Genomic DNA, 23103 nt, shown 5'->3' on the forward strand with positions numbered 1-23103 from the left:
TGCAGGCACAGGAAAGAATGTCCTCACTAACTGCCTGGAAAGGAAACTTTGGGCAGCTGCTCCTTCCTGCCAGAAAACACTTCTCAGGCCAGAAAGAGAGCCAGAGGCATTTGAACTGAGATCACACACACACACACACACACACACACACACACACACACACACCTCCAACTTCCCCAGTTTATGGATGAGGAAACTGAGGCAAGGTCATAGCTGGAAAAAGGACCAGAAATATCTCTCCCTCTCTCCCTCTCCCTCTCTCTCTCTCTCTCTCTCTCTCTCTCTCTCCCTCCCTCCTCTCCCTCCATCTCGCCTTCCCTCCCTCTCTCCCTCCCTCTCACAGTGTTGCGACACAGTGGCTAACTGGAGTCTGAAGCACCAGGCTCTAAGGCTTTACTGCCATTAGCTGAGCAGAACTCACTCATGGAGAGGCGCCTTGCACGGAGGAGGCGGGCGCAAAAGACTGCACTCAGTTTTGCATGGGACTGCACCAGGGTCTCCACCATCCTTGACTCCTCAGCCTGGATGCCCCATTAGTGCTAGGGAGAACCTAGATGCAGAACAAAGGCCCCAGGTGAATCAAGGAGCGCCCCCTTATTTTCCCCCACGGAAATCTGCCACATATAACCCAGCCTGAGTCAGTCAGATCATCCGGAACGCTGACCTTGGAGGGGAAGCTCAGCTCAGGCTGTGATGCCCCACAGACATGTGCACGTGTATACACACACACACACACACTTAGAGAGGGAGGAGGAGGGAGGAGGAGGAAGGAGGAGGAGGAGAGAGAAAAGAAAACCCGTGTTACCCAATTCATACAAATTCCCCAATGGCTAAGCTTACCAAAGGTGGATCTGGCCCACCCACTTCTCATCACTAAGCTAAGAGTCAGAGTTCACCGCCCCAAGCCCAGACACATGGCATTCCAGACAACCCTGGCACTTTTACGGTTTGCCCTGCAGAGGGACCTGCAGCCCAAAGGAGGTTGGGTAGTTCTGTTATATAACCCAAACTTTTCTGTCCCTATCTCAGCTACATTGATCAAGAGCTGCCAAAGCGCCCTTCAAATAACACTTCCTTAGCAGCACCGCTACCTATAATTAGGTTACTATGGTAGTTGAAAGTATTAACGAACATGCCCTCTTCTTCCTTTTCTTCTCTGTGTGTGGGATGCTTGTGGTACTGAGTGTGCAACCCAGCGCCTCAGACGTGCAGTTCAGGCACTTTTCCACTGAGACACATCCCCAGCACAACAGAGCCACTCAATAAACACGGAATAGCTGTGTAAGACATGGAATTAAAGACATAGCACAGTCTGCGCCCTGTCACATGGTTCCTCCTAGGAGGCTCTGAATAAAGCATCATTTACATTTCTATTTCTCTGTAAAATCATCCTTTTTTTAGCTGTAATACGACAGCGACCATCACACACCCATTAGACTATAGGCAGCTGTGAACTATGAACAGGCCCCGTGTCTTTTGTTTGTTTGCATCAGGAAAACAAAGCTCAGACAAGCAAGTGTTTCCTGTCCCGATAGAATGGAGGTTCAGCAGGAATTCATCGGTAACCCGTCACTTCTACTCCCCCGCTTGGTGCTCCATCACCACCTCCTCACAAGAGAGATGCAAGCCTCATCTGGTACCATATAGCCTGGTCGCTGGATCCTGAAGAAATCTGCCGAAACTTCATGAGGCTGGTTTATATCTGCCTGACAAATGCTTGTTCAAATTGGCTTCCCCCCCCCCCCCCCACACACACACAGCAAGTTCGGGCCCATCCCCTAGTAGATTCTACCCAGTTTTTTCTTGTCTTTTCTATTATTGAGTCAGAGGTCAGCTCTGCGGAGCTGATTTTCTCCTTCCGCCTTCAGGTGTGTACCAATGGCTGAACTCGGGTCACCAGACTTGAATGCCAAGAACCTTTACCCAAAAGTCGTTTTGCTAGACCCAGCATTTTTTTTTTTTCATTTTTAAAAAGAGGCTAGAAGTTGAAGGCACTTACCTGCTTCCAAGCCTGGCTACCTCAGTCAAATCAGCAAAATAATAAATAAAAACAGGCCAAAATAGAAAGTGTATTGTATTTGGTAAACATAGGAATTTTTAAATAAAACTTCTTTTTCTGTCCATTCGTCCATCTACCCACCCACCTACCTCATCCATCTATCCATCCATCCATTTATCCATCATCCATCCATGCATTTATTCATCCATCCATCCATCCATCCATCCATCCATCTATCCACCCACCCACCTCATTTATCCATCCATCCACCCATCATCTATCCAACTTCAATGGAAAATGTATCTTTAACTCTGGACCACAGGCAAAGCAGGTTTCAAAGCACCGGTTCAGACCTTGTTTCTTTACACACTAGACTGTGCTTATGGAGACCCTTTTGTCAGACACTGGCCCACTGTCCCCTGCATGTCTACATTATTCTAGTGTGGGCAAGGGCCCTACACTCCTTTCTTGTTTAAGCTCACCAATTCTTTGTTTGTTTTGTTTTTTGTCTTGGGTGGTTTCTTTGTGGTTGTTGTTGTTGTTGTTTGGGTTTTTTGTTTGTTTTTTGTTTTTTTGGGACGGTCTTTCTATGACAGTCAGTAGCCCTGACTGTCCTGAATTCGCTTTGTAGACCAGGCTGGCCTCGAACTCACAGTGATCCACCTGCCTCTACCTCCGGAGTGCTAGGGGAAAGGCGTGAGCCACCACTCCTGGCTTCCCCTTACAGATTCTTACATTAGCATGTTCTCTAAAAAACATTTTGACTCCAGAAGAGCTGAAGTGACCCTCACATCTGCTTCTCCAACCTCTAGAACCAACACACTGCAAACCCTTGCCCAAAGGGCTCAAGTTAGGCCTGAGTGTATCCCTAAAGCTGTTCTCCTGTGGGCCTTTTTGAAGGAGCTCTTGGGAAAATAAAAGAGGAAGTCTCTGGGCCACCTTATGCAGAAAGGTCAGCTACTGCACACTCAGCTCTCTAGGCAAGCAAGCCACAACTGGCATCAAGGGCGCTCCCTGATCTATGCTGGGACCAGGGCAGGAGAAGATGGAGGTCGCTTAGGACAAGGCCCCTCCTGGCAGGCTTCTTTAGAAGAATGACTGAAGCCATTTCCTGCAACTTCCAGTTCTAAGACAGCAGGCTGCGCATACCCAGAGGCCTAACTTCACAGAACTCCAGCTGACATGACACCGTGACACACTCAACAGCAGGAGTTGGAGGGGAGGGGGATGCCAAAGAGTCACTGTATTGATGACAAGGCAGCTAGAAAACCCTGGACATCGGAAACTTCTAAATCAGAATCCTGCCTCCACCCCCAATTACTGAATTTTAGAATAGTTCAGGTCACACCAGAAAAACTGGGAGAAACAGCTCAGTCTACACAATGCCTGCTACACAAGATGAGGCTCCAAGTTATACCCCCCAGAACCGACATACAAGGCCGGGCTTGAATCAGCACTCCTAACCCCAGTGTTGGAGAGGGAGACGGAAGGCTCCTGCCTGGCCAGCCTAGTTTAATTGGCAAGCCCAAGGTTCTAATGAGAGAGACTCTGTCTCAAAAAGCCAGGTGGATAATGCCTGTCCTGAGAAACAGCTGCCAACGCTGACCTATGGCCTCCACAAACATACAAACATGTGCAGCCCTCCAAGGAAGGAAGGGAGAGAGGAAGGGAGGGAGGGAGGGAGGGAGGGAAAGAGGAAAAGAAGGCAGGAAAGGAGGGAGGCAGGCCAGCCCCTCAATTCTATTGCCTTCTGATCATGAACAATAAATGACCCATGGGTTTGAAGCCGGACCCCACATCAGATAGGTAGAGTGGGCCTGACTTCATTTGACCTGCTCTAGGGAGCGGTTTGTTTTGTCTCTTTCTGGCACTGACAGAGTGGCCAGGGAGCGCGCCTTCCAGCAGAGACACCACTGCAGTGCTGCAGGCCTGATGGGAGGAGGTGGGAAGGAACGGGCCATTTTTTTTCACACAGCCTACGACGTGCGTGCGTGTTCTGCAGGAGCTATGGGAGTTCCTTTCTCATCGGCTTCTCCTGGCCTTGCCCTTTCAGTTCCCCCAATGCTCTCTCTCTCTTCCTGTGGAGAGAAGTGTGCTGAATCAGGGCTGAGATAAGCCGCAGGCCAGTGGTACTTTACCAGCTCCTCAACCCCCCACCCCACTGCCTGGGGGGGACTGTGCTGAGGTCCTTCAGCTCTCTGCGGCACCCTATCTTATCTGATAAGGCACCAAACTTCCCCCCTCCCCCCTCCCGTGCCCTGAGGCTCCCCAAACCATCAGTTCTAGGTGCTAGGGTGTTCTGTAGTCATCTTGTTGGTATGAGCCAAGAGGGGGCATCCTGGTCCTGACGGAGCGCTGGATAGGGTAGGACACCTGGTAGTGAGGCCTCCCAGGGAAAGGCTTCAAGCTCCCTCCCTCCTGGAGCCTGGCAAGAACTCAGAATGTACTGGCCTCTCCAGCCCCAAGGCCAGTGGGCCACAGCTGGGTTTGAGATACAGTTCTCCTTGCAGGAAGGAAGTGGCCATTTCCCTCTTGTCCCTGCCGCATCACTGAACCGCTATGAATCGAGCCAATTTAACCCCATCACCTCCTAAACGACTAACTGGGCCAGAGAGAGCTGCGCTGTGTGGATTCCACGGTTCAAGGGCTGTTGGATGTCACTGTGCTCACATCATTCTGATGTGACGGGTTTCCAAGTACCCATCTTTAGGAACATGACGACCTTGATCCTGCCCAGTAAAAAAAAAAAAAATTCTCCTGTAATTTAATAAGAGCTTCATTTATGATATCCTAAGCAAACTCGGGCAGTGGGGAGAGACTGGCCTAGAATTCAGCAGCTCCATGCTCTTGTCTCAACTCTGGAACCGCCTGGCCACTGGTCTGGGACACCTGACTTCTCCACCTGCCAAATGACAAACCAAAATCGGATGGACTGCCACCACTAACATCCTAGAATGTTACAGACGCCGCCGCCGGTTTTTGTTGTTGTTGTTGTTTGTTTGTTTTGTTTTGTTTTGTTTTACTTGATACTGTGCGCAGATCTTACGATGCCCCAGGAAGAGCACAGGTCAGGGACTGACTGCAGCTGCCTTGGGGGCGTTCAGACTGTCTGTACTAGTCGGCAGGTGTTAACACAGCTGATCGGAGCAAAGTTAACGCTGGATCCAAACCACCCGCCAGGAGCTGAGAGACCAGTTGCCAGCTCTCCAAATCACGCTAAGGCAATGGAAAGGCTTGGGGAAAGGATGTGCAGGCTACAAAACACAAAGATGATGGGGAGCTTGCAAGGTAAGGAGGAAGAGGGAGCCTCCTACACAAAGAATGAGACCGTCATCGTGAGATGGACATCCTCAAACGAGTGTTTCCTTCTAATCCACAGCGTGCGTCGTCCAGGTCACCAGTTCAAGGCACTCCCCACCACCAGCAAGCTCAGTTACAAGGGGCTTCTTGTCCCTGTTGAGGAAGATTTGGGCACTGCTCTTCTCCCATTGGCCCCCTGCTGGCTTCTGGGCTTCTTTCATTGCTCAACTGCACCTTCTCCATCACCAGGGACCTCCTGATTTCTCATCTCTGTGTGCAGAAAGGGGCCTTTCCCATGCACATCTGGAAGCCGAGTCCTGCCAGCTCCAATCCTGAGTTGAGATCTCAAGCACAGTGCTCAGTTCTTACTGGCCACCTGCCATCCAGGCTAGTCCGAGCTGAGCCCAAACAGCGGCATGTTGCCCCCTCAGACCGTAACTAAGAATCACAAGCAAAGGCCACAGGGCAGAATTCTCAGTGAAGTTGGCCCACATGGTGGCTATTCTTGTCGACTCGAGGAGTCCCCTCGAGCTGGTAACCGTCCTCCTCAGCACACACAGTCACCTGCATGTGGGGTTTGGTCTGGGACACTACAGAGCACTCAGCAGGAAGGAACACCTTGCGGAGTGTCTACGAAGTACTCACATAGAGAGAGAGATGCAGCCATTCATGGGGCTGTCCAAGGAAGTGTGGAATTGGTGCTTCCTAATTATAGCCAACGTGCTTCTTAAAGTAATACACCTATATGTGAGGGTGTGCACACATGGCGTGGAAGAGGGTTTCAGGTTGTATGTTTGTGTGCAGACAAAGGTAAGTAACAAAGGGCACGTGTATGCATAGTGAGTGTGATTTTTTTTTTTTTTTTGAGACAGGGTTTCTCTGTGTATCCTTGGCTGTCCTGGACTCACTCTGTAGCAGGCTGGCCTCGAGCTCACAGTAATCCACCTGCCTCTGCCTCCCAGAGTGCTGGGATTAAAAGCGTGCGCCACCACGTCCAGCTCGTGAGTGTGACTTTGATTTTTACTGTAACACAAAATCTGCCATGCACTTAGGTCATTTCATCTCCACTAGTAACATTATTAAAAACTAATATTATGAGCCAAGCATAGTGGCACATACCTACCTTTAACCCCAGCATTTGGGAGGCAGAGGCTGGAGAATCTGTGAGTTCAAGGCCAGCGTGGTCTACATAGCAAGTTCCAGGACAGCCAGGGTGACTGAGAGCCCATCTCAAAAGAAAGTAATATTATTGTAGCATATAGCATATATAACAATATAATACAAGTATTAAATGTTAGAAAAGTAATATTACCTAAAAGCCTCCTTGTTGTAGGAAGATCATGGTTTCAGCTAATGTCTTTTCTTCCAGCGAGCACGCACAGTATAAATGAAGATTTCTAGTTGCTGTCTAAACTCTAACTTGATCTTTTCATGTCACACATATATACATATATTCATATATTATCTTAGCTTGGTGTGGTAGCAGTGCTTCTTTCCCTAATTTATTACTTGGCACAAAAAAAAAAAAAGTGAGGGAGGGAGGAAAGGGGGAAATCACAGCAAACCTCTGAGTTCCTGAGATCTGACTGACAGTTACAGTACCAACCGAGCTGCTTGCTGAGAGCTGTCCCTGAGTAGTCTGTCCCAGCAGAGAGACCTGACCTTTTATCTTCCTAGGTCCTTGACCTCTCCTTCTGTCTCGAGAGGCATCACTGTCAAGTTTGTCCGATTCATCTGCAACAAAGCTGAGAACATTCATGCTCTTCTCGAACCCCCTCCCCTCTCTCCCGTTCCCTCCATCGCTGCCTTTAACAAAGGATATAAAAGGGATTGAGCCAACGAGCCAGTTGGTAATTGAATCTTAATCTGAGAACAGCACAAATTTCCAGGGTCTGCACTAGCTCTGAAGATTGGTGGGAATAAAGGACCAGAGGCAGAGAGACAGTGGGCAAAGAGAACATCTGCCTGTTAGGTACCAGCACAGGGACCTCAAGAAAACGCAAGGTTTTGTACATCTCCATGTCTGAACTGTGTTCTGTAGCAAGAGAATGTGGGTATAAAGGTCTTTCCCTATACAACCCAGTGGCTAAAATCCAACATGGCAACTGCCAAGGTTAGTACCACCTCAGAGCCAACCAGGTGCTCACTCTCCAGTCCAAGCTTAGAGCTCTGGTCAGTTCGGGGCAGACAGGTAGGTGACCTTGCAGGGACAGGATCCCTGAGCGCAGAGATTTCCCATCCCTTCCGTCTTACGGTACTGGAGTCTCCTGTTAACACTGACTGCTTGGAGCCATAGAAGAAGGGCCACATTGTGTGTACTCACCCAGCTGCTGTGGGCCTGCGGGGCTCAGTGCAAGGGTATACGGATCAGAGGAGTTCTCCTCCTCACAATAGGACTTTGGCCTCAGTGCTCCTGGGAAACAGATGTCCCATGCCTGATGTGTTCTAGATCTCTGCAGGCAGGCACGTCAGTTTGCATGGTCTACAGCATTGTCCTAGCATGAGGCCCCGGGCTGGTGTCAGCCCTGGAAGTTTGGCAGAATGGACACTGACGAGGACAATCAGCCTTACTCTGGGGACCCAGCCCTTAGAGAAGAGTCTTTATTTGAAACAGGATGTCCCTTTAGGAATCTTCCTAGCCTTTTAAGCAGTAATTAACATTAAAGACACAGGACCGCTTTACTCGATTTACTCTGGCAGCTATCAAGGCCCCACAGTGTTTCCTCATTTTTAATTCTAATTTCTGCTGCCCCAATGCTCCCCCCACCCCCACCCCGACGCCCGCCCCTGTGTAAGGTTAGTTACAAAATGTTGTTATTCTGGGCTACACAATGTTGGCCTGACCTACTCAAAGGGGGAAAAAAAAATCTTGCTGATTGATTTAGTTATTCTGTTCGCATAAACGACTGCAGTTGTCCAGCTGTTTCTGATTAGCCAGTGTACTGCTGGGGTTATATACAAATAATTTTATAATGAACTCAGCAAGTCCAAGGACAGAGGAAGTGGAATCTGGTCTCACCTCCCAGGAAAATAAGCAGGAGCAAGGAGGGCGGGGCTTTCACTAGCAGTGCGGGTTTGAATCTCTAGCTGCTCTGACTCACTTTTTCCTCTGTGTGTAACTCCTGCAGAGCCCACAGCCAATGGTTTCAAAGAAGCTTTGTCCTCAGAGCCTTGGATTCCAGAGGGATACCCGTTTAGCTCTGTAGGTTTAAGACTCCTTGAGCATTCCCAACTTTGTATTTGGTTAAGTTTCTGTTCTTCCCATTAAAGCAATTTCTATTTCCTGAGGCAACGTCTTAAATAATATACGTTTAGAAGGAGAAAATCAGGGTTGAAAGGTCTCTGTTTGCTTTATTACAAATAGAAATTAAGTGTTCTATTTTTATCTAGCATAGATCAGTTAAGTGAGATTAGGCCCAAGTTTTTCTTTTCTGGTTCTAGAAGACAAACATATATACATTTAAGAAATTGAGAAAAAGATGAGGCATGAATAATTCAAATGAGTGGGTTTTTTTTTCCTTCAGACAGAGACACTGACAAGGGTTCCATAAGGGATCCTTTGAAACAGACCAGGAAAAGCAGACTAGCAAGTTTGTATCTCAAAATGAAGTGTGTGGCAAGGCTGTAGGGAAACAAACTTTCAAATAATGTTAGTGAGACTGCGAGTTGCTACAGCTTTCAGAAAGTAACACCACTCCACCAGGGGCAACACACACAAACAAAAGCTTCTCTGTGTTAGCATGTTCAAACAAACACACACATACACACACGTGCAGAGCATGGGCACAGAACTACTGCTGCAGAAGAAACCGTGAAGCAGTGTGAATGGGGAAATAAGTAACAGAACACTGAACAGCTGTTCTTTGACTGAGCTGGTCTGTTTTACCTGTAGGCAATGTCTGTAATGTTTTGCTATGTGGAGCTGAGGGTAGAGCTCACTGGCTTCGCCATGTTTGAGGTCCTGGGTTTAATCCCTAGACTAGTATGTAGGCTGCCACTTTTAGTACTAATGGCTATTTGTGGGAATGTGGTTATCAATAGCTATGTAAGCAGAGAGGAAGCACCAGCCAGAACTGTTCATATTGATTATCTTTAGGAGGGAGGGAGGGAAGAGAAAAGTCAACTTTTTATACATATTTCTTTTTGTCTTTTCAAAACTTATGTATGTTTGAGGTGTATAGGGTGTGTGCGTGTGTGTGGGGTGTGTGTGTGTGTGTGTGTGTGTGTGTGTGTGTGTGTGTGTGTATGTGTGTAGGCCGAAGGAAGCCATCCGGTGCTACCCTCTAGTCTACTCTTATTTGGGACAGGGTTTCTCACTGAACCTGAAGCTCACTGTTGATGCCAGGCTGACCGGCCAGCGAGCCTCTGGGATCTGCCAGCCTTCACCAGGCAATGCTAGGGTCACAGGCATGCAAGGCTACGCCAGGTTTTCATGTGGAAACTGGAGATTCCACTGAGCCCCCCCCCCCTCATCTAGCAGGTACATAATAATTTGTGATCTGAACAAATTAAAACTAATTTTCAAAATGTGACAGAGAAGCTGGCCGTGGTAGCGCATGCCTTTAACTCCAGCACTCGGGAGGCAGAGGCAGGTGGATCACTGTGAGTTCAAGGCCAGCCTGGTCTACAAAGTGAGTCTAGGACAGCCAGGTCTACACAGAGAAATCCTGTCTAAAAAAAAAAAAAAAAAAAAAAGACGTGACAGAGAGCCACATGTGTGGCTGAGACTACCCCACAATGGCTGAACGCCTGCCTCCTGGTGAATAAAACTTCTCCCAGGCTCCAAGGGGGAAAGTGCATTGTTTGATCAGAGCAAATGGAGGTGATCAATTAAAGCTTTCTACACATAGGGCTGGAGAGATGGCTCAAAGGTTAAGAGAACTGGCTGCTCTTCCAGAGGTCCTGAGTTCAATTCCCAGCAACCACATGGTGGCTCACAACCATCTATAATGGAATCTGATTCCCTCTTTAGGTGTGCATGAAAACAGAGCACTCATATACATAAAACAAATCAATAAATCTTTAAAAAGAAAAAAGACTTCTACATACAAAGGAACTGTCTGATTAAAATAAGATCATACTATTAGCAGTTCTTTAATCAGGAGAGGTTTTTGGGGTTGGTTTTTGGGGTTTTTTTGTTTGTTTGTTTTTGTTTTGTTTTGTTTTTCTGATTCTAGTTCCTCTTCAAAAACAGATTAAGGGAAGAAGAGATTATACTGTCTAAAAAAATAACCTTTCTAGCTCTCAAATCTACACTACCAGAAGCTCCATACACCCTCAACCTAATTTTTTGGTTTGTCTCAAACAAAATGTGAATTTTGAAAATAAGCAATGCTAACTCTAAGGAGAAAGGACAATGTGAGATTTTATTATAAAAACCCAGTATCATTTAAAACTTCTGTTCTGGGTTTTCTCTTTAGCACCGTATGCATGGTAATCAGATCCCAGCTGTAATGGACACACACAGGCACTGGCTAAAGTAAACCACTTTACTCATTTTTAAAGCCTTTAAAAGGTCTTCAACTCTTCTGCCTTTTTCTAGGTTCTCAAAAGTATAATCAGGAATCTTGGCACCTCCGAAAACTTATCTTAATGTTCCTCGGCTTACTGTCTGAGATCCAGCGACATGAACTGATTTGCTCTTCTCTTTCTTCTGACATTCAACCTTTTGGTGACCAATCCATTATCATAGAACGTCCTGGAAGTCACACCACCTGCCTGCCTAGTGGGATACCCAAATGAGGGGGTGGGGGTGGGGGGAGGGGGGTCAGGTGTGGGGGAGGGGGGACGTGTTGATGGGATGCGGCCTGTTTAAGAGGCGACTGCTTCCTTCCTCCTCCACCCCAGGCTAATCTGACTGCCTCCATTATTTCACGACCCAGCTCCACAACACACGACTATTGTGGTCAAGACACAGCTCTCACTGTTTACCTTCCCAGAGAGTAAATAGCTAGGGTACATGTTTTCTCAAGGTTCTGTGGGATGCAAATCTACTCCGCTGGGGGAAGGGAGACCCAAGGTTTCCTGAGCATCATCTGATGGCTAATGGAACACTTCATCGCTGTATCGCTCCCAATCGGCCCGCTCCCCTTGACCTCTGCAGGTCCAAATTCCTTGCTCAACTTACACAAGAAAATGTCTGGCATGTTTAAGAAATGGGCTGAGGTCATCGGAAATAACAAAACCCAAGAAGTTCGACCAGCTATCCATTGGTCTATGCCAGGCCAACAGTAGATAGTGACATGTATTCTTCCACAAAACAAATGGCTGGTTGTTCGGGCATCAGTCAAAAGCTTACAGGTGAGCTGACTAACTCGCTGACTAACAATACACGCTCTAATGAGTGATTGTGACCAGCCAATGGCGGACTAATTAGATACACCCAAACTTCAGAACGCTACAAGGTGGGCTGCAGGACCACAACACAGCCAGTGCTTAGCATGCTGAAGGCCCTGGGTTTGATTCCCAGCACAATATAATGCTGCTGCTGAGGAGGAGGAGGAGGAGGAAGAGGAGGAGGAGGAAGATATTTTGAAGGAACATATATTATCTGTATAAGAAAAATTAAAGTATGTAAAAATCAACTGACTGAAAGTTATCATTTACTTTACTGGTCTACAAAACTGGATTTGAACTCCCATTTCATGCGCCACTTCCTTTGGCTCCATTTCCCTGACAGAACTGGTTGTGGTCAAAGTCCAAAGGAGTCCTCAGCAGGGGAGGCTGGTGCCTCTCTCAGGCTGTGCATCCTTCTCAGCCACAGGTTGAGGCTTCACACTCATGGGAAGAAGCAGACACAGGCATTGCTGCAGAGCTCCTGGCTCAGTCCTTGCCTCTCAGGCGCAAGGGTGAGGCACGTGGACCACAGCGGAGAAATTCAGTTAAGTGAAAGAAAAAGCTCTCAGCGAAGGAGAGGGGAAACCTAAAAATGGAGTGCCAAGAAGACTGACTCGGGTTTTTAACACATTGAAAAACAAAACAAACAAACAAAGTAGCTTTGATTGATCTAAAGGAGAGCCCACTAGGCTGGACAGGGCTCTCTATTGGGCCTGGGGTCTGTCCTCCGCCTCCCCCGTTTCATATGTCACCATGAATGGGAGGAAGTAGGTTGGCCTTGTTTCCTAAAAATAACTTGTGTTCTTGGGCTTTTCTTATTCTAGGCTTGTAGTGGGGTCCTCAGGCCTGGGTCTTAACTGCTGCATGCTCCCACTGGATGCTCCTGGCTGCTAGCCTGTGTCATGTCAGGGACATATACCTATGACCAGTCAGGGGCTCTTTGTCCCTATTTGCCTCACTTTAGGGGTCTACCCACCTGCTGTTTCTAGTAGGATTACAGCAGAGAACACAAATCCTATGAGTTATCAGAACTATTTCCTATCTGCAGTTGAGGTTACCCGTGACAATGAATGTCACTTTACACAGATCACTCATGGTAAAAGTCCAGTTTTAGGTTGAACTGTGTTTCCCAGCATCTTAAAAATCAGAGTTTTCTGCAAAACAAGGATCTGTTTTGACTTGACGGAAAAGTCATTCACCTCAACTCTGACAGGGTGAGAAATCTACCACCACTTAATGGATGTTAATAAACGAACAACCATTTCAAGGGAGTAAGTATAAAAATGGAGGTTTTAAAAAAGCGATGCTTTGAAGAGTCTGCAATACAGAATGAAGCAGAAACCAAGCACAGGTGAGGCTCAAGCGAACTGTGACAGAAGCAGACAGAGAGGACCGAGCCATGAAAGCAGGGAGCATTTGCGTGTGTAGGAGTGCGGTCTCACGCTGTGAGCCATGTTTCCCAGGTGCCACCCACTTACTCTAGCGATGCTCTGTTAGGGAATAGCAACAAAGCCTAGTGTTTCTGTCTCCTTAAGGATTTGTAACCGATCTGAAAAATCTGTATGGGGGGCCAGGGAGCTGTGGAACCAGGGGAGCCCACCTGGAGCAAGAGTAGGGTGGGGGTATGTCCAAAGCCTGGAAATCTCACCCCTGAGATCGGATGGAGTAAGATGGCTCTCCACCACCCACCACCCACCTTGATCCTGGCCTGTGTCCCTGCGCACACAGCCCTGTGCCCCCACCTTTGCCCACCAGAGGAGGTCAGGTAGCCTGGCAGCCACATCAAACTTCTTCTTACCTTACAAGGTCATGTCTAGCAGCACCTGGAATGCCTCCTCATGCAAATGAGGCATCCCCAGTACCTTGGCCCTGGCCAATGATGTACACTCGCCCCAAAAATCCCTACCCACTCCCCAAAGGTTTAAGTAGCCTTTGTTCTCCCCATTAAAGGAGCGGGCTCACTGAAGCTGCCTTCGGAGAATCTGTCCTGTCACCTGAGGTCTCTTCCACTGTTCTACCTCCTTCTCAGGATCCACAGGTCATGGGGGGAGGGGGCGGGGGCGGGAGCAGGAAGTCTGAACCGCATCTGTAGAAGGCACCATACAGGGGAAAGAGAAGGCAGAGGATGGAGGATTATATAAAGGCATTCATATGGGACCGGGAGAGTCATGTACCATAGGCTGGCGACAGAGTTAAGAGTTAAGGGTCCTGGGTTCAGAATAAGACTGCCCGGGTCTGAATATTAACTCTGTCACTAGCTCAGCCTCAGACTCCACATACACAGGAATCTCACAGAGTTGCATGGATAGTAAGTGAACCAATTAAAGGACATGTGAGTGGCAACGTTAAAGGAAGGGGGAGGGAAGGAAGGAAAGAAAGAGAGAGAGGGAGGGGCTGAGAGATGGCTCAGCACACACATGGTGGCTCACAACCATCTTTAATTTCAGTTCCATGGGATCCAGCACACTCTTCTGGTCTCCGAGGACCCTTGCATTTCTGAGGTGCACAGGGTGCCACCAAAATCATTAAAAGATTTGAAGATTTTTTTTTTCATTCACTTAAACTAATATAATTGGGATGTGTGGTGGTGGCACACCTTTAGTCCCAGCACTCACTCGGAAGGCAGCAGCAAGCAGACCTCTGAGTTCGAGGCCAGCCTGGTCTGCAGAGTGCCTTCCAAGACAGCCAAGACTACACAGAAAAAACATGTCTCAAAAAACCAAAGGTAGATAAATGATAGATAGATAGACAGACATGTAACATACTCGGGCTCAGTGTAGAGTCTTACCTAGCATGTCCAATGCACTGGGTTCAAATCTCAGCATTGAAAAAAAAATGAAATAAAGAGGGCCTGGACAGATGGCTCAGCAATTAAGAGCACTGGCAGCTCTTTCAGAGGATCCGGGTTCAATTCCCAGCACCCACATGGCAGTTCACAACTGTCTGTAACTCCAGTTCCAGAGGATCTGGCACCCTCTCACAGACATACATGCAGGCAAAACATCGATGCACATAAAAATCAATAAATCCACTCGGGAAGCAGAAGCAGGCGGATCTCTGTGAGTTCGAGGCCAGCCTGGTCTACAAAGTGAGTCCAGGACAGTCAAGGCTACACAGAGAAACCCTGTCTTGAAAAAACCAAGAAATAAATAAATCTTTTTTTTTTAAAGCTACACAGAGGCACATTCTTATGTGAATTAAGGCAATCAAAATTACAATACAACAATTGTAGATAATTACATTTATTGTTAATCTTGTCTGTATTCTTCGAGTAGCAAAGCTTATTGCTTTTGGCTTCTCAATAAATATGCATGAGCAATGGGCAGACTCTGTAATGCTGTGTTTCTGCAAACTGTCTGGCCACACGAAGCAATGATATTCTAGCCACTGGCCTTGGGCTCCATCCATACCTGAGATCAGAGCTGCTTGGCCTGAGGCAGGCAGGCTGATACCCTGGTTACTCTGCCCTCCCACGGATGGAGGCTACCACGGGAGTACCACAACCCAACAGCCAACATTTCCCTGTGCCAGAGGGCTAAGAACATGATGCATACTGTCTCTGCACTCCCTTCTCTTAATCTGCTCTACAAACCTTGGCAGAGTAGGCAGTACTGGGTGGGCGGATGCTGCCGAACCCCAACATCAAGCTTCTTCTCCTCCTTAAAGCTGCATGGTAGATATATGAAACATCTAATAAGCCATGACATCCAAGAGATTGATTCTATATGTGAATTCATACTAAAAGCAGCTCCTAGCCAGGCAGTGGTGGTGCACGCCTTTAATCCCAGCACTTGGGAGGCAGAGGCAGGTGGATCACTGTGAGTTCGAGGCCAGCCTGGTCTACAAAGCGAGTCTAGAACAGCCAAGGCTAACACAGAGAAACCCTGTCTCGGAAAGAAAAAAAAAAGCAGCTCCTATATGTAGGCTATTTTGTTGTATCCACACTAATACTGATTATACTAATGTTAATGATGATGGTCCACAAACGCCAACACCATCATCGTATACACTGTGCTAAGTACACTGTGCACCTGACCACATATGACCCTTATAGCGATCCTCTGTGTAGAAACTGTTCCTCTCATTTTAGGGGTAAAAAAAAAAATAGACCTTGTAAGACCGAGTAATTGTCACAGACACAAGATCAAGTAGACTTCATGGTCCACGCAGTAACCATATGGAAACTGTACTCGGCATACATTGGCATCACCTGTGGGCTCTTAAAAAAAAAAATGGATTCTCTAGGGCCAGAGGCTCACCCAGGTAAGCCCAGGGCCTAAGAGGCAGAAGGTGGAAGATTGTTTCACAATCAAGGCCAGCCTGGTCTATATTGCAGGTTCCAGGCAGGCCAAGGTTACCTGCCAAGACCCTGTCATAAACAACCAAACAAAACTGACACCCCCTCACTCCACACTCAACCGAATTACGCTTTTGTATGCATCCAATCACACACGGCTAAGAACCAGAGTACTGCACAGCATTCGCGTGTTAGCAGGTAACACCACTTATCTAACTGGCGGGGCTCTGCGAGTTTCTATTATTCAAAAGTATGCATGACTCAGTGGTCTCACCCTGACTATCATACCCACGAGGTGAGGAGAAACTACACTCGTTAGGGCTCGGCAGCACAATGAGGCTCCGTGAGGAAGCCCTTTGTCCCAGAGAAGTGAACCCAGGAATGTTTCTCAACTGAAACAGGGATGGCGGCTCAGAACGTGAACGCGCCTCTTAAATCTTTCCATGGCAAGCACACACGAAATAATAAATAATTGCTAACAGGGCCAACAGGCAACGGTAGGCGGACTCCCACCAGCTGGAAGTAATTTCGCTCCTTGAAATCCCTTGTACTTGTTCTTTTCCACCTTACCACATTTGCCTTGCAGCCCTGCTGCTACAAACATGGTTGTCCATAGGGACGGCAAGCACCCAGGGACAAACTCTTCTGAGAGAAGTCTCCCCTTTACCGAACAGGAAATGTGACTAAACCTCCTAGTAGAAACCCTCAGTGCTCAAAGAGCAGCGAGCTTGATTCCCACTGCGCCCTAATTGGCTCGTGTGGGGCCCATGGGCTAATATGGGGGCTGCTGGAACCCAGCTGCTGCAGAGGGGCCCTCTGTGTGGAGATCATTAGAAATCTAGTGGCCTTCATTGGAGGACAGGCTCCAGGGAGGCCACAGCTGTAGCAAATAGATTCCTCCAAGTTCTTAGAAAGGAACAGGTTACAGCAACAGATAAAAAATGTTTTCATGCGCTTTAGAATAAAAGTACAAAAAAAATTTTTAATGAAAAAAAAAAAGAAAAGAATGCTTAGTTTCACCATAGTTAGAAACACACTCAGATATCGAAGACAGTGACAAAAACAGAGGAATGTAGCCATTCACGAAAGCTGTCTCGTGCTGGCCAGAGCACCCAGACAGAGGAAATTTGAAAGAGCATCCTTTTCTTCGCCACCAACTCTCTTGCAGTTCATTTTTGCTCTTGTGCCTTGGTGTTCCTTGATACATAGTGACTGAGTTACCCTTGTGTCAAACTGCCTCTTGCCACTCTGCACCCTGCTGTCCTACTAAATCCTCACACCTCAACAGAGTCACATGGTAGGTCTAAGGACATTAGGGAGTAGCTAAACACACGGCAGAAAAATGTGTGAGAGGAACAACTGAAAGAAGATGCAAGTCCCTCCAAGCTGGGAAAAGCGTTCATTCTCCCTACTCGTCCCAGAATGCGATCCGACCTTGCTTTCAGATCTCTTTGCTCTCCATCACATAGTCTAAAAGCACTCATGTGATTCCCCAGGGAGAAAGGCTATGGCTTCTCAGGAAAGGTGGTGATGTTGGCGGAGCTGATGGGAGAACATTTGCAAAACCCAGTCTGCAGCTTCTCTTCAGCCGGCCATGGGCACTCACAGATGTGTGCATGAGCTATACACAGTGCACCAACACCCATATGTCTTTGAGAGACTCAACCTTGTGAATGACAACTGCCAGCTAGTTAGCATCGATGGCAGTGTCCTGAGCACTGTAAGATGCAGAGCGCTGACAGCTTACACAAGATTTTCTCCGGATGAAGTCAAAAGGGGAGTCTACAAACTGAAACGGAAGATGTCTTTAAATTATTTATCCATGACTGAAATAAGCACCTTTGAGGAGGCAAAAAAAAAAAAAAATCTATCAGTGACTTCAAATGAAACCACAGTATTCAAACCGCACGGAAACTTAAAAAGAAAACCTACCTAAGACGCGCAGGTGTCCACTGTCCCTGTATCTACCTGCAGGCCGGCACAGGAACTGAAGACAGGCTAGCAATTTTCAGAGAAAGAGACCAAGCCTGCTCACTCCAAACATCCTGAGGGGCTGAGAGCCCATAGCCCAGGGACAAGTATTCCTTGGAGATTAAGCAAGACCTAGTTAAACCAAGTTCCCCATAGACACACCTTTTGTTAATCTGAGTTCAAAGTCTAGCCACAAACTGAGGATCTGGGTCATCCCTATTGGATTTCCCTTACACTTGCAAGTTTAACAGTTCTTTCTTTTTAAAAGGAAAGCCTGTTAAAGTAGGGCGTGCAAGACTGAAGGAAAGCAGTCCGAGATTTAGGGAGAGGCCCCCGGGCGCAAAGCCCTAACCCCAGCTGGCCGCGCTTCCAGGAGCAGCCTAGGGCGCGCACAGACCCGGGATCCGGATGCCTAGGAGCACTAAAGCCGAGTTCTGGGAGCGGCACGCTCCAAAGTCACCCGCCCTAGGCGGAGCTGGAGCTGTAGATGAGGCGCCCCGGACATCTCGGGGAGACCCGGGCTAGATCCGATCCGATTGCGGACAGCCCGGGGTCTGTGCAACCCAGCAGCAGGGAGCGTCCAGAGCCCCGGTAGCCACTGCCCCTTCCTCCCGCGCTGGCGGTACCCCGGGCCTGAGCAGGGATCGTGCCCCTCTGCGCCGAGGACGGGGCCCCCCGACATCCAGCCCGTCCGCGCCACAACTCCGTGGCCCCTGGGCGCGCCCTGCATGGCGGGGCATGGCTCTCTTACCGCGCGGCGGCTCCAGGCGGCTCCTCGGTCCCGCGGCGCGCGGGGCATTTTTTTCTGGAAAACTTCTCTCTGGGTCCGTAGGGCTGAGCCAGGGAGGGCAGGAAAAGCGCTCCGCGCCGGGAGGCTGCGACCATCCGGGAACTTCGCCGAGATGTGAGCCCTCCCCCTCGGCCCGCGTCCTCCCCCTACGGCCCCCGCCACATGCGGATGCCGAGGCCGCCGCTGGCCCTTCGCCCTTCGCCCTTGCCGCGCCCTGCCCGCCGAAGCCGGCGGGACCGTAGCCCGGGCTGTGCTTGCCCCGGGGTGGAGGCCGAGGGGTCCGGACCCGCGTGCGCCCAAGAGCCGGTCCAGGAAGGGGTATCCAATCGAGGTCGCTGTCCCTAGAGAATTCCCAGGCCTTCGGGTGGGATCCTCTCCTCCTATCACTGGGAAAGCCTTTTCCCGTCATCTCCTCTCTGCTCCTGAGCCCGAGGGCCTCACTTTGAGAAACTTAAAAAGTTCTAATTCACTTTAAAAGCTGGATTTTAAAATGGAGTGGGCCCACTGAAGGCCAAGGGCTACGCGCGTCCCACTCCCCGCCCACAGGGAGCGCACTGATCTTCCCATAGTAAAATGCCAATCTGTTGGGATTCTGGGAGTCTTCTCTCTCTCTTCCACCCAGATCTCCAAACATGGAAGGATCAAGAACAGAGCGAGTGTGAGGAGAAAACCGGGGTCCTTCTACATGGCTCTCAACCAGTTCTCAAAACCGCCACAAACAAGCCCAAAAGGCAGGTTAAAGCTAGGACCCCACATCAGAACATATCCATTTGAAAAGACAAAGACAAATTATGGCCGGTATAATAACTACAGGACCATATTGTAAAAACAAAAAGACGATATAGCTCTCTGAACAATGGCAGAAAAGCTGGGAGAAGACACACCTCAGAATTTGGCATCTAGGATGCGGAGCCCTTGGCTTCAGGCTTTCTATGTGGCACCCTAGCCAAGTGTACATTCTATTTGGCATGCTTCTGGAAGATACGATAATCCTGGAAAGACAAGGGCATGGGCCAACTCTCCTAATCACCTATTAGCGCTTTTTTTGGTAAATGCATTCATCTTTTTGTTGTTGTTATTGTTGCTGTTGCTGCTGCTGCTGCTGTTGTTGCTGCTGCTGTTGTTGCTTTTTGGTCCCACCATGAATTCCAGGCTGGTCATAAACTTCCACAGTTTGCTGTACTCATCCAAAGTTCACTCTATGTTTACTTTTTATTTATGTATTTATTTAGTGTGTATATGTGTTCGGCCTGCAAATATGTCTATGCATTTGTCCTGAGCATGCCTGTGCCGCAGAGGCTGTAAGAAGGTATGGGGTTCCTGAGAATCGAGTTACAGACTATTGGGAGCCACCATGTGAGTGAACGCTGGGAGTCCAGCTGGGAGTTACAGCCAGCTGTAAGAGCAGCAAGTGCTCTTAACCACTGAGCCATTTCTCCTGCTCTGGCTGCTGGTCTTGACATTGAGTTTGGATCTTTTCCTGGGTCGGCAGTGTGTGGGAAATATTCTCTCTTGTTGCTTGACAGCACAGGGGATCCATGAGGAGAGCAAACAAGCTATACTCTGAGGTATGCTGAGTTGCTAGGCAGTGGTAGCAAGGCTAGGTATATTAGCACATCGTTTCGAAGGCACATCCATCTGTTAGTTCAGAGCTTTCCGCGACTGAGTTCTCTGTTCAAAGGCTGAGTTCTTGACTAGAGGCGCTGGAGAAGAGACCCGCTTCCAGGCCCATTCAGGTCCCCGGCTACTGCGATCAGGCTGAGGCACCTGTTTCCTTCCTGGCCACAGTCAGCTTCAAGGATGCTGTCTATACTCTGCAGTCAGGAGCCAGCACCCTCCTAGTCACATGACTGAGCTCCGTTCCCACGTCCAGGAGCAGAGATTCCTCCCTAGTATGTTTGCGGGGATATCCCTACCCGTTAAAGCCAATTGACATTGGTCCCCCTGTTTTAAATGCGAGTTTAATTACATCTATGAAATCCCTTCACAGCAGCATCCAGATTAGGGCCAGTCTGAATAACTTGTGGAAACGCTAGGCATGGAACTGTCGTGGTATGAAAGTTTATCTTTCCATTCCTCTAAGCCTCAACAAATCTACTTCACTCTTTTTTTGGTTTTTCAAAACAAGGTTTCTCTGTGTAGCCTTGGCTATCCTGGTCGTGCTTTGTAGTTCAGGCCAGCCTCGAACTCACAGTGGGTTCCCAAGTGCTGGGATTAAAGGTGTGTGTCACCACACCCTGCCATTCTTTTTTTTTTTTTAAGCTACATAGTTTTCACTGTATTATGTGCTGAGCCATCTTGCTGGTAAAGATTTGTACATTTTGATAGATACTGCCAATTTCCCCCAAAATTGTTAGTATCAATGAATATTTACAACAACGACAGTATCTAAGAATTTAGATATTTTAAATAATAACATATTTTATAAACAAATTTCACCCATACACTGTTTCATTAGAGGGCCTATGTATAATAGTTAAATGCATTGGTACCGAGTCTGGGTGCTTAGCACCAGCCTTGGTGTTCTGACTTCCTCTGTGGCCTGAAACAGCTGGCCAAGCTTTAGTTCCTGAATGTACCTGTAACGGTGACCCCATGGCATGCTTTGTCTACGTTTTGTCTCCATTCTGAGACTTCGCTTGACATTAAGTTTAAAGATGGCAGACCAGTGTGGCAGAGGAATTTCAAGGCAGTTCAGCAGTCAGCCTGTGGTGTGGGGTTTGCTATCTTCTTTTAATCAAGTTTACACTGAGATTTGGGATTGTCCTTGGCTACCCTGAACTGTCACCTTGACGCAGCCCAGAGTCAGCTGAGAAAGGAAAGACTACTGAGGGATTGTCTTGATTGATAATTGGTGCAGGAGGGCCCATCCCATCCGGTTCAGCAGGATTCCTTGAGCAGGAAGGAGGTCGTGAACTGTAGTAGAAAGCGAGCGAGCGCAGGTAAGCCAGTGAGCCTGCAAGCATCACTTCTCCACGACATCTGCCTCAAGTTCCTGTCTGAGTGACTACCCTGGCTTCCCCCATGGACTGAAACCTGTAAGCCGAAATAAACCCTCTTCTCCCCTAATTGCTTTTGGCCTATCACAGCAAATTGCAGCAAATTTAGAACAAATATGGGTGGAACCCTCTGAAGCAATGAGCCAAAAACCTACTGCCTGCCCTACATTATCTGTGGGAAGTAGAAAGTCCCGGCCACATGTTGGCTGTGCACCTCTCCCCAGTCTAGCGTGAATCATGGCAACGCTTTTCCTGAAAGTGAGCGAGCGGGCACCCAAAGATGGAGCCCACAGCCTTTCCGAAGCCTGATCCTTGACATCCCTTCACTGTGCCACACACTCTACTTGTTAGATATCCCTAAGCTGGGCGTGATGGCACATGCTTATAATCCCAGCTTCTTGGGAGGCTGAGGCAGGAGGACCAGGAGTTTAAGACCAATCTGTCCAACACAGTAAGCCCTTCTGGTTTACATTTTAAAAAGAAGAGGCCACTAAATCCAGGTCACACTTAAGGTGAGTCACAGAGTCACAGGGATGTGAGCGCCTGTCACTATCTTGGAAGCTCCCATCATGAGCATGTTCTGAGTTAAAGCTTGAAAAGATTATATATACATACATGCATATACATATACATATATATGGTGACTTTCTCTAGTAAGCATTCATGAAAGTTTACTGTCGCTATTGTCAGTTGTTATTTCTATCATTAGCATTAGTATATATTGGTTGTGCCCATTTTCATGCCTGACTTAATATGCTTAAGAACAAAAGGAACGGCATGTAAAATAGCTGGTAGTTTCTAGCAAGGAACAGAAATCTGCCTAAATGAAGTAACGTAGGAAGGCATTAAAAAGGGGGTTGATAACAAAGATGCTTAGGGATTCACTATGAGACTAGGTGGGAAAGAGAGGCGGTTAGCCTGAATGGGAAAGGGATCCTAAGGAGAGGCTGCTGGCATGTGACATTCCACTGTAGAGTGGCACCAGGTCATGACGGCCCAGCAAGGTCAAGGCCAAAGGAAAAGACACCTCGAGTTATTCCTTTCTTGGAAGTGTCATTTGTCTCCTGAACCTAATCAGGAGCCAGAGGACAAGAAAGCCATGATAGACACCGAGCACAGTGGCACGGCGCCTGTAATCCCAGCACTCAGGAGGCAGTGGCAAGTGTATCTCTGTGAGTTCAAGGCCAGCCTGGTGTACAAAGCAAGTCAAGGACAGCCAAGGCTACACAGAGAAACCCTGTCTCGGAAAAAAACAAAACAAAAACAAAAACAACCAAACAAACAAAAGCCAGGATACTGTCCGTGTGGCTCAAGTTTTCTTGATTAGAGCAAGGTGGAGAAAGGTGACGGTGGAGTGCAGGGGCGAATGGAAGGTGTCCAGCTGGGCAAACATACCTATTCACTAACAGAA

The 23103-nt window shown here is 48.1% G+C and overlaps 1 protein-coding gene across 1 annotated transcript in view; it reads right to left on the reverse strand.

The window, feature by feature from the left end:
- WIPF1 (WAS/WASL interacting protein family member 1) overlaps nucleotides 1-18789 on the reverse strand; it is a 110428-nt gene extending 91639 nt beyond the window's left edge. The window contains exon 1 of the mRNA XM_084800079.1: nucleotides 18655-18789. The gene's annotated coding sequence lies outside the window, so the exon portion shown is untranslated. The remainder of the gene's footprint in view (nucleotides 1-18654) is intronic.
- Between the last annotated feature and the right edge of the window lie 4314 nt (nucleotides 18790-23103).

The sequence above is a fragment of the Acomys minous genome (genome assembly GCF_964271855.1).
Source record: "Acomys minous genome assembly, chromosome: 10".
Classification (NCBI taxonomy): domain Eukaryota; kingdom Metazoa; phylum Chordata; class Mammalia; order Rodentia; family Muridae; genus Acomys; species Acomys minous.